Raw genomic sequence first — 13,781 nt, 5'->3', positions numbered from 1 at the left:
ACAATTTTATACATAATTATGTCTGTGATGCTCCTAAAGACTCCACTGAAACATGAAATGTCAGGAGGTCATAAAGAGATTATTGTGTTCATATAATATCACAAACAAAAGCCAAGGTGAGGCCAGCAAGCAGCATAAAATGAGGAATTGTGACAATGGGCTTTGCAAGGTATTTTTTCCTCTTCCTACTTTTCTTATACTTCTTTTTCTGCTATTTTTCCTTCCCTAAGAAATACCAGTCTTACATCATTCTAGAGAAAGACAAATCCTATGCTGTTTAGTATTTCCTCAGAACATTTCTGAGAATAAAACATTTTCTCTTCTCCTAAAGTTGAGTTTTTGAAAATACAAAAAACTTGTACAGTAAAATATATTCATAGTAAACTAAATAGCACAGACCAACAATAACACTATAGATTCTTAAAAAGAGTGAGAATTTATTTACAAGCAAGACTCAAATCTTTATAGTAGACTGAATATGTCAATTATTTCCCTACAAAAGTATTAATCTACCTTGCAATAGAGTAAAAGAATATTTTATCAATAAACAACTAAAGAGCTCTATAGTAGTAATAATAATATAATAGTAAAATTATCTACCTTTATGTAATAGTAAAATTATGTCCAGCGTTCTGCAAACAGCATTTCAAATTCTAATAATAAATAAATAAACCAATTAATTAATTAATATCAGCCTGATACATATAAGAGCACAAGAGCTACTCAGACAAAATCTGAGCATAATTCACCGTACTATGAGGAAATTACACTCTGTATTTGTCCCTTATCATTTGTCTCTCTTGTTGGGACTATCTTAAAGACAAAGTTGTATTGTATTTATAAAATGAGCACAACTCAATTTTTTTTTCCATTATGCAGGGCTGCACAGGTACACGGATTAGAATTTCAGGTACTTCCTAGAACTATAAGGACAGGTCAGGAATCCATCCAGAGACTACTAAATATCTTATAAAATGTAAATATATTGACATGATATAGGAAATACATAGAAAACATCTATTATCATAGTACATTGGAATATTAACACTATTTAAATCATCAGAAATTTAAAAAAAGGGCTCACACAGGATAAAGGTGAAGTTTTTCTTGTTTTTTTAACAGTAAGGTTTGTAAGTAAATGAAAATGACAATTAATAAATGTTTTTAGTCACACAGAGAATATAAAACCAAACAGAAGAGTTATCACAAACATAATATGCTGTTCATTCTTAACTGCTGGTCTTCTATTTTTAAAAGGTAATTATTCTTTCTTTTTAAGGCTTCAAATACAAAATAAATCAACTATTCAAGACAGTAGCAAAAACACCTGGTGTCCAACATGATCAGCTTGGGCATACATTTCTCATGTTCACAGTTTTACTCAGCACCCTAAATGTACAAATTAAAGGACTTGAGGTTTCTTTTCTAAAAGATAACAAAGTACAAGAACCAAAATCCTCTTTTTGAGGCAGGATGCTGCCTCTATGTTGAGCTGCCCTCCCCATCTGCACTCAGAAATCTCTGTCACAAGTAATTCACAGTTCCCCAAATGGCAGGAGGGGAAGAGGATTTGCAATCACGATGCAGCACATTGATCCAAAAGGAGACAAACAATTTTTTTGGTCCATTTTGATGGATCACTCAGGAAAAGGGGCAATGACATCAAGCTGAAAGAAGATTTAGAACAGGTACCAAGAGGAAATCTTCCTTCTGAGGTTGGTGAGGCCCTGGCACAGGGCGCCCAGAGAAGCTGTGGCTGCCCCATCCCTGGAAGTGTCCAAGGCCAGGTTGGACAGGGCTTGGAGCAACCTGGGATAGTGGGAGGTGTCCCTGCCCATGGCAGGGGTTTGGAATAAGATGATCTATAAGGTCCTTTCCAACCCAAACCCTCCAGTGATTCTGTGATTGACCAGAGTTGATGAAGAAAGGTTAAAATCAACTGCATTTCTTGATCTAATAGAAAATCAAGTTCCAGATGCACCTACTTTCTTCCTCCCTCACTTCCATGCTTTCTAGCTTCCAAAGCTATTTCTATCTCAGTTTGCCTTCACTATTTTCCCACGTAACTTCTGCCAGCTTCTTCCCCACACACAGAAAACTAGATACTGGCATGGTGGTTTCAGCAAAAAAGTAAAAACCACCACACCCACCCACAGCCGCTTCCTTTTTGTTTGCAATGGATCCAGGATTTTAGACACAAAAATAAAAGCTTCTATATTCATTAATTGTATTTGTATAGCATTTGATATGTTTCTTGATTCTAACATGTTTTTAGTGTAACATTCTTTAAGATACCAAACACAGCTTTTTTCTACATCTTTCTGCTACCTGAGGTAATAATTAGAAAAGCACAAGTAGCTTATTACTTTAATTCTTTAATTTTTTTCCTTCACTTTTGCATTGTACCTCTCCACAGCAGAATAAACACTAAACTATGAGTCAGATGGCTCAGATTTTCCCAAGTTGCAGAATACAAAGTAGTTTAAGAAGTAAAAGAAAACAGTTTAAAAAAAAGACCCCCAAATTTGATGCCCTTGCTTCTGGGAAGTGAAGCTGAACTTGATGCTTTAATATAAGTTATGAATTTCATTTCACATGTGCTTTTCTTTTATGGTTCATGAGAGTCTTTTAAAGAACCTTCCATTCACTGGACATATTAATAAGTCTTCCTATGAAACACATAAAAATTCTGTTGAAAATAAAAAAAGGGCTGTTTCTCCACAGGTAAACACTGAAAAGGAAATGTATCAAAATACAACGTTAGCAGGGCATCAAAGCAGTAAAGTATTATGGAAGACAGTCCTGGTAATTGAAGCATCAACCCATTAGACATGTCCTACAATAACAAAGCCTTCTTAGAAGATCCTATTTCAAAGGTTTGTCTGTTTTAAGGAAACATTTTTACAAGGGGGGGATCAACTTACCCAGATTTTCACAGGAGGATTAAAATAGTAGCGTGGAGAAAGAAAAGACTGCTGCAGTGCTTTTATTGTTTACTTTTAACTTCTATTTCTAATTTATTTAAGTTCCTGTAATGATGTTTCCAGGCTCTTCAAAAGAGTAAATGTCCAAGCCACTAAGTGCCTACATGAAGTATCATGGTACTATGTGTAAACACATGCTCATACTTGGCACATGCTGAGGTCCAACTACTGCTCATGGTGCAGGGACTGACATTATAATAACTTCAAAATGGGCAGTTTCAGAAATAGATAAAGCATGTTTTGCTATATTTTCTGGCATATAAATTCCTGAGAAAGGTATTGGGGCAGGCAAGGCACAGGCTTCGTTCAAACACCCTGATGCAGAGCTCTCCAGGTGGCCAGACCACCAGGAGAGCAGACTGTGGAGACAGAGAGCTGCTGCAACCTCCCCTCTTCCACAGCCTCGAAAAGCTGTCCTGGCCAGAAAGGAACTATAACCAGGGCAGCTGGGAGTGCACTGAGCTAGAATAAACAGTTTCCCTCACTGGGGTTTCTACTGAGTTCACACCATAACAAGGCTGCCCCAACGCATTCAGAATTTACCACCTCAAATAAATGTGATGAATCCAGCCTAGGGAAAGCATAAAAACAGCCAGGTAGTCTGGTGGGAAATATGTGCTTTTTTTCTTTTTTTTCCCCTTTTCTAGAAATCACTAACAATTCTTCTTTTCTGTTTCTACATAAAGGATGAGTGTGTGCCCAGGTGGGCAAGAAGGCCATTGGCACCTGGTTTGCATCAGCAGTAGCGTGGCAGCAGGACCAGGGCAGTGATTGTCCCTGGGCTGGGCACTGGTGAGGACACACACCTCAAGTGCCATGTACAGAAATTCCAGGGCCCTTCACAAGAAAGACATTGAGGGGCTGGAGCATGTCCAGAGAAGGGAACAGAGCTGGGGAAGGGCCTGGAGCACAAGGAGGGAGCTGGGGGGGCTCAGCCTGGAGAAAAGAGGCCCAGGGGGGACCTTCTGGCTCTGCACAACTCCCTGACAGGAGGGGACAGCCAGGTGAGGGTCAGTCTGTTTTCCCATGGAACAAGGAACAGGATGTGAGAAAATGGCCTCAACCTGTGTCAGGGGAGGTTTATATTGGCTATTAGAATAATTTTCTTCACAGAAAGGTTGGTCAAGCACTGGAACAGGCTGCTCAGGGCACTGGTGGAGTTAGCAATCCTAGAGATTTAAAAGACTTGTAGAAGTGGTTCTGAGAGACATAGTTTAGTGACTGACCCGGCAGCGCTGGGTTAGTGGTTGGACTCAATGATGCTAGAGGGTCTTTTCCAAGCTTCCATGATTCCATGATCCAAACTGCCATAGGGCAAGCAAATACTTCTGTTCTCAGCAGAGAGAACATAGCATTATTTGCTCCTGCCTACAGCCAGACTGGGACTGTGGATCACAGGGGTCCAACAGTGACCTGAGAGGGAGCACACTGTGTATGTGAGAGTGTAGTCCATGATCAGGATAAGAGGTTTGGAACACACATAACAGTCTGGACATAAATCTAGGCTGCATGCTGGGTTTGTGAATTGGATCAGGAAGTCCACAGCAGCTGATGGGGACACTGTGGGGTTTGTTTGTGAGACCCACTTGCTTTGTGTGTCTCTGCAGGAGAGGACTGAGCTCTGCACCACAATGACTGAGCTTGAGACCACTGTATTTAGCACTGACCAAGGTGTGAGTGCTCATCACATACAGAACCTGCTGATTCACTGTTATCAAATCAAAACCATAAAATCATAGAGGACAAATCAGCTACCAGATATATTTGGGTAATATATGGGCTCATATCTCAGTATTATTAGAACACACAGCAAATTTGTGGGAATACACTTGGAATGCAGCGTATTAATTCTCACAGATGTTTCCATATTATAAGTAAGTGTTCTCTGAAACATACAAAATATTTGAAACCTGACAGCCAGTTTGTGACAAAGAAAATCACAGTACTGGGCACAAAAACGTCCAGAAAACTTCCAGCAGTTTGAACACATGAAGGATAAAAACTGCAAATGACTGTAAAACAGTAAAAAGAAGCTGTGGAAAATCAGTAATACAATATCTTGAAGTAATTCACTTTCATATCAGAGGATGCCAACTGTGAAGACAAAGATAAAAATGAGGAGATCAGGTCCCTTAAGATGCCAGAAAATTAGGAGACTCCTCTAATGAGCATGGGAATGAGCCTGCCATGCAACAGACAACCTAGAGAAAGTAGCATAAGGATAGTACCTTTTTTTTTTCAAAGTCTCAAAAGCTAAAGATAACTCCTGTCTCTGTTTTTGGTTGTTTTTTTTTTTTTGCCATGGCTGCTGCTGAACAAATTAGGCAGAAGTAAAGAACTGAAAGGAAAGAGATGACTGGTGCCAAACCAGAAAATTGATAAGACATGCACTGGAGGACACACTGTATGGAGAGTGGAAGAGAAAAGAACAAAATCCAGAAGGAAGAAATTTCCCTGAGTAAAATGATGATTTCAATAGGAGAGAGATAAAGTCTCAAAATAATTTCCACTTTATGTTGATATGTTAGAGAGAGAGAGGTGAGGTTGCTCTTTTGCAGACTACACTCCCTCCTAATACTGCCTGTAAACTTACTGAGACCTTAATTTAAAAAGTAAAAATCATCTTGCTCGTTATATTGCCTAAGCTTAAGGGAAAAGGGAAAAATCTAAAGCACTGAGTTATGTAAACTAACCAGCAATGTGTACCAGCACTACCTGAAAAAGCACTGGAATTTATACTGTTTATATGTTTGTCTGTTCATCAGTTAACTTCCACCAAAGCCCTTTTGGAAAGAAAAGGTAGTAATTCCATCAGAATTCATAGCCAATATATTTATCTGCTTGGATTAATGAAATCAAGTATGCAGAGGTTTTGTACAACGTGCTGAGCTTGTTTCTCTACCAGGATTTAGAGATCTAGAGTCAAACATCTCACTACCCTCATGATACAGCAGTAACTCCTCACTTTCCTGCTTCTACAAAGACTTGAGATGCTACAGGAAGTTAGAAAAATTAATTACCACCTATTTATACAGCAAGTGGAGACATCCTACTGCCTACATTATTTAAATGCTAATTCAAAGAATTTGGTCATTAAATTATTTAATCTTTACTAAAAGAAACTCAGCTAAAGAAAAACACTTTTCCACAAATCTGTATGGCAGTGAGAAGGGTAAGTACAGGAAGAGACTGAAATGTCAGATACAAAATGGGGCTGTTTTCAGTCTAAAATTAAGCCATGATGTCTGCAGATATTGGAAAAGCATAAACAACAAGAAGAGAAACATTACATAATACCATTTAATTATTCAAAAGTACACAGTGACAAGTAAAGGGATAAAATTTAGAAAAGGAACATTTAGAACAAATTAGAAGGAAAACATCTGAAAACAAGAATTAACATCAGTAACATCACAGAAGGAAGAGAATCATCACTGTAGGAGACACAAAAAAACTAAGTTTAGCCAAGAACTGGGGAGGGGCTTTGTGATGCTAAATAAGTACACAAAGGAAGTCTTGATTATGTGAATTAAAATAATTAAAAAAGAAATACAACCCCATTCTCTTATGGTGTATCACCTGCGCCTCTATGTTCGGAGTCTGAAATAAACTTCACTGATACTTACAATAATTAAAATTCTTTTTAATTCTAATTAATTTTTTTGGAAACCAGAAAAAGACTTAATGATGTATAATTATTTTGAGCTTATTGAAAACTTTCTAATGTTTTCTTAATGATAGTATCCTGCAGATACTTCTCGATTACCAGGGTGCAAAGCATTATCCAAATGAATCACTGCTCCCCTGAGTTAAGACCTAAACAAGGCAAGACCTTTGTTAGAGCAATTTTGTTTACCTGAAAATGGAAGTAGTTTGTTTACACCCTGAGTTTTTAAATGGTGAGGTCTGCCAGGCAGCAGGATTAACAATGCCTAACATCCTGCCAAATGAAAAGTCCAATTCTTCTCACAAAAAGACAAACCCTGCCCTCAATGACACTACCATAAATCAAGAATAACACAAAATCCTCAGGGATAAATTTAAGACACGCTGAAGTCTCCCAGCTCCACGGGAGGTCATTTTGTTTTGACTCAACAAAGTGTTTTAAGCATGAACCTTCTGAATCATATTCTTAAGTTGATTCTGAATGCTTAAATAACTTGCAGAAACAAAATAATATCCAATGTTTTCATTTTTGAAAGGGCAACTTTTGTTAACGTTCCTTTACATACAATATAAAGTAGGCAGTAAGAAATGTCTATCCAATTTTTTCCTCAATAAACTCATCTTCACAACTGCAAAATCATAGTCTTGCAGGCAGGAAGAGGGGGAAAAAAGGGAAAAAAAAGAAGATACCACTATATCACTACTACTCCATGAATCACAGAGCTGCTGACGTTGGACATGTGGAGATACCCAGCTCAATTCCCCCACCCAAATAATTTCCTTAGGGCTGCATCCACTTGAGTTTTGACCTTCTCCAATGATGGACACTCCACAACCTCTCTGAACAAGGTTCCCACATCCTTGGCCACCCTCACAGTAAAAAACAGTTTTCTTTATTTTTAAGTGGAATCTCCTGTATTTCAATTTGTGCTCAGTGGCTCCTGTCCACTCACTGGCCACCACTGAAGGAAGCCTGGGTTTTTCTGCTTTACTGTCTCCCACCAGGTCATCATCATCATTTATAGACATTGGTAAGATTTTCCTGATCCTTCTCTCCTCCAGGATGAACTGACCCAGCTCTCTCAAGCCTCTCTTGTGTGAGATACTCCAGTCCCTTAAGCATCTGATTGGTCCCTCACTGGATTTGTTCCAGTTATTTCCATGTCTCTCTTGTACTGGGAAGCCCAGCACTGGCCCCAGAGATCCAGATGGGTCTATTCAGTGCAGAGGAGAAGGATCATATCCCCTCACCTGTCCCATGCAGCCCAGGGTGCTGCCCAAGAGCACACTGCTGCCACCTGTCCACCTTCACTACTGCCTCTAGCCTGTTCAGGTGCCTGGGGTTATTGCACTCTTGGAGCATTACTAAGGATTCCACTTGGCAGGGTTCCATGAGGCTCCTGTTGGCACATTTCTCCAGCCTTGTGAGAATGACAGCACCATGACAGGGTCCATCAGCCACTCCTGGTTTTGTGTCCTTTATCAAACTGCTGTGAGTGCACTCATGTCCCATCAACCAGGTCACTTATGAAGACATTACACAGTGCTGAGCCAGCATCAACCCCTGGCATCATCAGATGCAACAGCCCTCCAGAAGGATTTAACACTGCCAATACCAACCCTATCAACACAGCCCTCTGTCCATCCTTTTATCTATTTCATCAGCTTGCACAAGAGGATGTTACAGGAGAGAAGGGCAAAAGCCTTTCTCAAGTGAAGGCAAACCACTCCCTGCTCATCCCTCATGCTCTGCACTGTTATTTCATCACGGAAGGTTGTCAGGTTGCTCACATATGATTTCCCCTTCGTAAATCTAAAAAATCCTTAACAGGCTCGGAAATTATTTCTAGGATGACCTGCCCAGGGGTCAATGTGAGGATGACTGGTCTGTCATTTCCCAGATCCTCCTTCTTGTTCATTTTGGGGACAGAAATGGAATTTTCTTCTTTCTATGCTTCAGGAATGAGCTTCCCCCAGTTGCCATGACTTCTCTTCAGAAGCAATATCATACATAAAATCAAAGCAGAATCCTGTATATTATGTCATTGGAAGAGCAAATATGTAAATTAAAGTCTGATTTCAATCAGAAAGTGTAGAAAGATTATCTGTACTTAAACTTTTATGACTACTGTTAAGACATGAAAAATGATTTTCTGTATATAAAAACACAACTTAGAAGATACATGTGAGTAAAAAGCTTTTTAAGTACTTTTTCCTTCCTTGTGGTCAATATGCAAAATGCTACCGATTTTGATGCAAGATGCTACAGAGGTCTACTTTTAACAGACTATTTATAGGCAACTATGTTTCAGAGTGAATATGGATAAATTCCATCCAAACATAATTTTCTAAGTTTTGCTAAAAGCTTTGCAGAATAATCTTTCTACATATGGTCTTCACTGAATTAACCTGGTTATTCTTTGTAAACTGTGGGATGTGCAATATCCACTGGCTGAAGAGCAGTGTGATTTTGTAAAATAAATAAACACTTGAATTTGGGCAATCATATCATGCAGGTGCTTTTAGAAGTCCTGTTATTAATGAAAAACAATAGACTTCACCCTCTGGGGTTCTTTTTCTCTTATATTATAGTAAACACTTTCTAACTGCTGAAAATCATTTGTCCCAGTGCAAAACTGTGGCAAGACTCCTTTTCAGTGCCATTGTGTACCCATCAAAATACACCAGACTAAGTGTCTTAAACATAAATTAATTTTACAAATCCTTATGACAGGCCAAAGAAAAATATATTAATTGTTCTAGTTGTATAACATAGTATGTTCCATTTGCTCATTCACAAAGACTTTCAGATTTTCAGGAAACAAATGAGACAACTGTCTTTCTCAACCATGGCAACTGGACATCAGTCATTTCTGCTCTAGCAGAAGGTTCATCTCAACAAAATACCCAAACACAACTGGAATTTAACAAAGCCAAGGGAGATGAATTCTCAGCCTGCTCTCAAGAGGATAGGGCAAAAAAGTGATGAGGAGAGCAGAAAGTCAAAACATCATTTCACTGTATATATATAAGTGTTAACCAAATGTGGAAACCCTTTGCTATTTTAAATCTAGATTAAAACCACAAGAAAATTTAAACTAATCCACAAGATACAAAACAAAAATGAAGATTAATGTTTTATGCTAATTTTTAGAGAAATAATATTATTTTTTTTATATTCTCCAAAACATCAAGGCCATTTATCATTGTTTTAAAAATTCACATCACAATTTTATGAATGAGATGTGTGGGTGTTGAACGATGATAATTATATCCAATTCTCAAACACATTTCCTTATCAGATGGTAACATGTTTTATAACATCAGTTTTCATATTTTACTACCCTTCCTGAAGTCAGTGCCTGGAGAAGGGAAGCAACTTGTCCACTGTGGTTGGTGTCAAAAAAAGCAAGTTTTCCCCCCGGGCCTCTCATGGGCAGGCGGGTAACAAATGATCTACTGACAAATCAGGCTTTGCAAATTAGAGTTATTTTAATAGTAAATTAGCAAATTAAATTTCATTTTAATAATAAAACAAAATGCTATGAGAAGTCCACCCATGTATGTAGGGAGCCTGTATTTTCATTATTCACGGTACTTGTGTGAGAGAACTGTTGCAGTACTCACTGTAATAGGGAGGAGAAATATAAAAAGGTGTCACAAAACACCATGTATCTCAAAAATAGAGAAATGTTTCAGACCAAAAGAGGCTTAAAAATATCAGCATTTCTCATGAACACTGTAAAACTCTACTATGAAATTAATATTCACAGTATTCTACACTTAGATTTTTAAAATCTATTATATAAATAACAAAACCACTTTAAAACACTTATTAAAACTTTTGGATTAACAGTATTCAGAGATCCTAGCTTGGAAATCTGTGCTCTAAATTACAGGTAACGATTTTGGGGCAGAGTCTTCTGCAGCTGTGAGGCACCAAAACCCCCCCAATTATCAAAAAATCAAACCCACTGTGAGCTGTTACAGGAGTTACTCTGCATTGCGAGTGAACCTGTGATTCAAAAATAGAAACTATTTCCCCACTAGGCACAGAAAAAACACATCCACTAAGAAGAAAAGAAGCACAATAAGTAAACTATAGAATAATTATTTCAAATAGTTGGATTTAATTTAGGTTTAACTTCAGGAATTTAGGTTTCAGTACTTCAGAAAGTACTGAACACACCAATACTCTTCTGAGAGTAAAATGTTACCATAAGATACATCAATTTTACTGGATAGGACAATGCTTTAAAAACATATTTTATTTCAAAAATCAAACTGTGCAACCTTCTCCCTAGAGTAAGAAACTGGAAGATCTCTGATAAAATCTTTTCTGGAAAGTCAGGGCAATTTCATATCAATGGTGTGCTCTTTTTCCTGCTTTCAAATGGATTACTTAGATGTTTTAAAATGTTATAACCCACAATAATCTGTTCCAGGCACCAATGAAAAGGAAGAAAAAAATTACAGAAGTCAAGATGTCGCCTGGAAGCACTTTATGGCAAACATTATAAAGATAACACAGAGCAGAGAAGCTCTGGCTCAATCCATTATAAATACCCCATTCTTCTTAAAATCATAAAAATGTATTTATAGTAAAGAACTCTTACAGGCTTTTTCCTCCGAAGACTTCATTTAAGCACAATTTGGCAAAATTTTTGGAACAACAAAAGAAGTGATTTATAAAATATTGATGTTTTAAAGTCACCCTAGTCTTGATCTACTTGCTACAAAAACAAAAGCAAAGACTTTGGAAGATAACCACATCCGTGTCCACTAATTACACTTTAGTTTTTTATTTTGTCCAAAATGAGCTGTCTAGCAGCTAGGCTGAATAGACACTAAATCATCATTTAGACAACTAATGTCTCACTAAAAACACAAATTATTCTTCTCATTTTGTTACTGGCACAATATATTTTTAAAATAAATACACGTGATATTAACAAAAAAAAAACCAAAAACACACATAAAAAATATTAAACAAACAAAAAACCTAAACACTAATGGGAACACTGACAAAAATATTCCTGTATACACAATGTATAGATCAATCTTTTTTCCCCTTATGTCCAAATGACAGTGCAGATGTTTGTCCTCTCTCCTTTCACCTCAGGTTCCCCCCATGACTTCAAGAAAGAGATAAACACAGATGCAATAGGCTGCACTGACCACCCTATTTTGCGCTAAAATTATTAAATAATCACTTTGAGTGCAAGGATGAACAAAAGGAAATAAGAAACAGCTTTCTTGGGTTTCTCAAAATAAATATTTTTATTTTTTTCAATGAAAAGTAGCTCAGTGGAAAGCAGAAAAGGGACTATGTCAATAGCTGGGCTTTAGAAATATTTCACATAAGGAAATTAGGACTGAAGTGAGAGCACTTCACAATCTTCACTAAAAATGTCATGCTCAAATATATGAAAAGCATTCTGTATACAAAGTAAAGAAGCAAACCTGAAAGTACCAAATATTAACTGGCTAATAATAATACAGTAATACAAAAAAGAATGATGTGAAGTTATAGTCCCAGTTTGACGTAAGTCAGCAATAAAAGACGAAAAGGGGGACAAATGGCATTCTTGTAGGGCTCAAAAGAATGTCCCAGGGAAGAATTATGGTTAATTATTTCACTTTATCGATAGTAGTTTAGAAGGGGTCAATGTAAAGCACAAGTTAGCATCCATTTAAATTTGCCTTTTACAAAATAGTCTTTTCTAAGCTTTCTCAATTAAAAAAAAGGACATACATGAGCTGGGCTCATTTGGGTGAAACATGCAGGACTTGGGGTTTATTGACAAGCATTTAGATTTAAATAATTGAAAATCTGGAGAGAATTTACTATAAAATTACAGGTGGATTGAATTAATATTAATACATAAATTATTAATTTAAGAATTTTGTGCTGCTCAAACAGATGCAAAAACAGCAATAAAATATAGACATTTAAAAAGTTGGGGATTTTATTGAATTTTTTTTTATTATTGGAATTTTTTTTCTTAGTTTTTTTTAATATACAGTTAACCCAGCATTATGCCCAGTATTTTAGTTAGTTAATATATATCATTACAATTTGTATTGTATTTTGCTTTTTTATCTGTATCTGAAAAACACAATGTGAAATGATAACAGGTAAAATCCTAAATCCCTTATTTATCAAAACAGACAAACCAGGCAAAACAAGTTTAAAAAAATCCCATAACACAGTCCATGAGTCATTCCAAAAAACATTTCTAATTACTTATTGCACAGCTCTGTAACTGCAGAAGAAAAAATACTTGAAAAGATTAAATACATGAGCAGCATCCTAAAAAAATGCTCAGTTTTAAGCAACTTTTAAAAAGAACCAAACTTCCTAAACAGGACAAAAGTGAGGTTCAAGGGAATGACGTTCAGCATCCCATCTCCTCCTTCCTCCTCTTCCTTAGGAGCCAAGGAAGCAGTGACTGGCCTTAGGGGAAGAACAAATTCTCCAAGAGAAGCTGTGGTTTCACTGAAACGGACTACAGTGGCAAAATCAAATGTAATCTTTGGTATCAGAACAATCTATTACAAGAGAACGATTAATGTCTGCATTCTGCAGTTACTGAGCACCCCTCATTTCCTTCCTTTCAGTTTCAGAGAGGAAAGAGCATGAGCTGCATTCCGGGGTATCCCAGGTGCCATAAAGGAGGCAGCCACAAAACACTGAGCTATTCCTTGGTATTTTTCCTCTTTAAAATACCCTGACTGTGCTTCTATATCAAGGCACAGTCGTTGCTTCTTAGAACTGCAGCTTGGCATCGCTCGCCAGCCCAGCAATGGTGCTCGTGGTTGGGATCTGTGTGGTCTAGGGAAGCTCTGCTTCCTCGGAAATGTGAGGCATCAGACAGAGTTTATTTAGAGCCCGAGTCTCTCGGGCACACTATGTAAGTTTATTGTTTATCCCTTGCTGGGGAAGTCTTCTGAGGTCAAGGTAAGAAGCGGGGAAGTGATATTTGATATGAATGTTCCAGCAGACATTATGTGGTCCATGGCTGCAGCAGCCCCACAAGCACTTTGCTGGTGGTCCGTGGAGATCTGGCCAGTGGAAGGTGCTGGCTTTCCCTGTTTCCAGCTGCTATATCATATTTGATGTATTTTTAG

At 37.5% G+C, this 13,781-nt stretch overlaps 1 protein-coding gene across 4 annotated transcripts in view; it reads right to left on the bottom strand.

Moving 5' to 3' along the window:
- Window positions 1-13,781, bottom strand: part of SUPT3H (SPT3 homolog, SAGA and STAGA complex component) — a 253,101-nt gene that overhangs the window by 127,627 nt on the left and 111,693 nt on the right. The window lies entirely within an intron of this gene.

This window comes from Parus major, chromosome 3, assembly GCF_001522545.3.
Source record: "Parus major isolate Abel chromosome 3, Parus_major1.1, whole genome shotgun sequence".
NCBI classification, from domain to species: Eukaryota; Metazoa; Chordata; class Aves; order Passeriformes; family Paridae; genus Parus; species Parus major.
The sequence above is the reverse complement of the archived record's forward strand: the minus strand, read 5'-3'. Positions and strand labels throughout refer to the sequence as shown.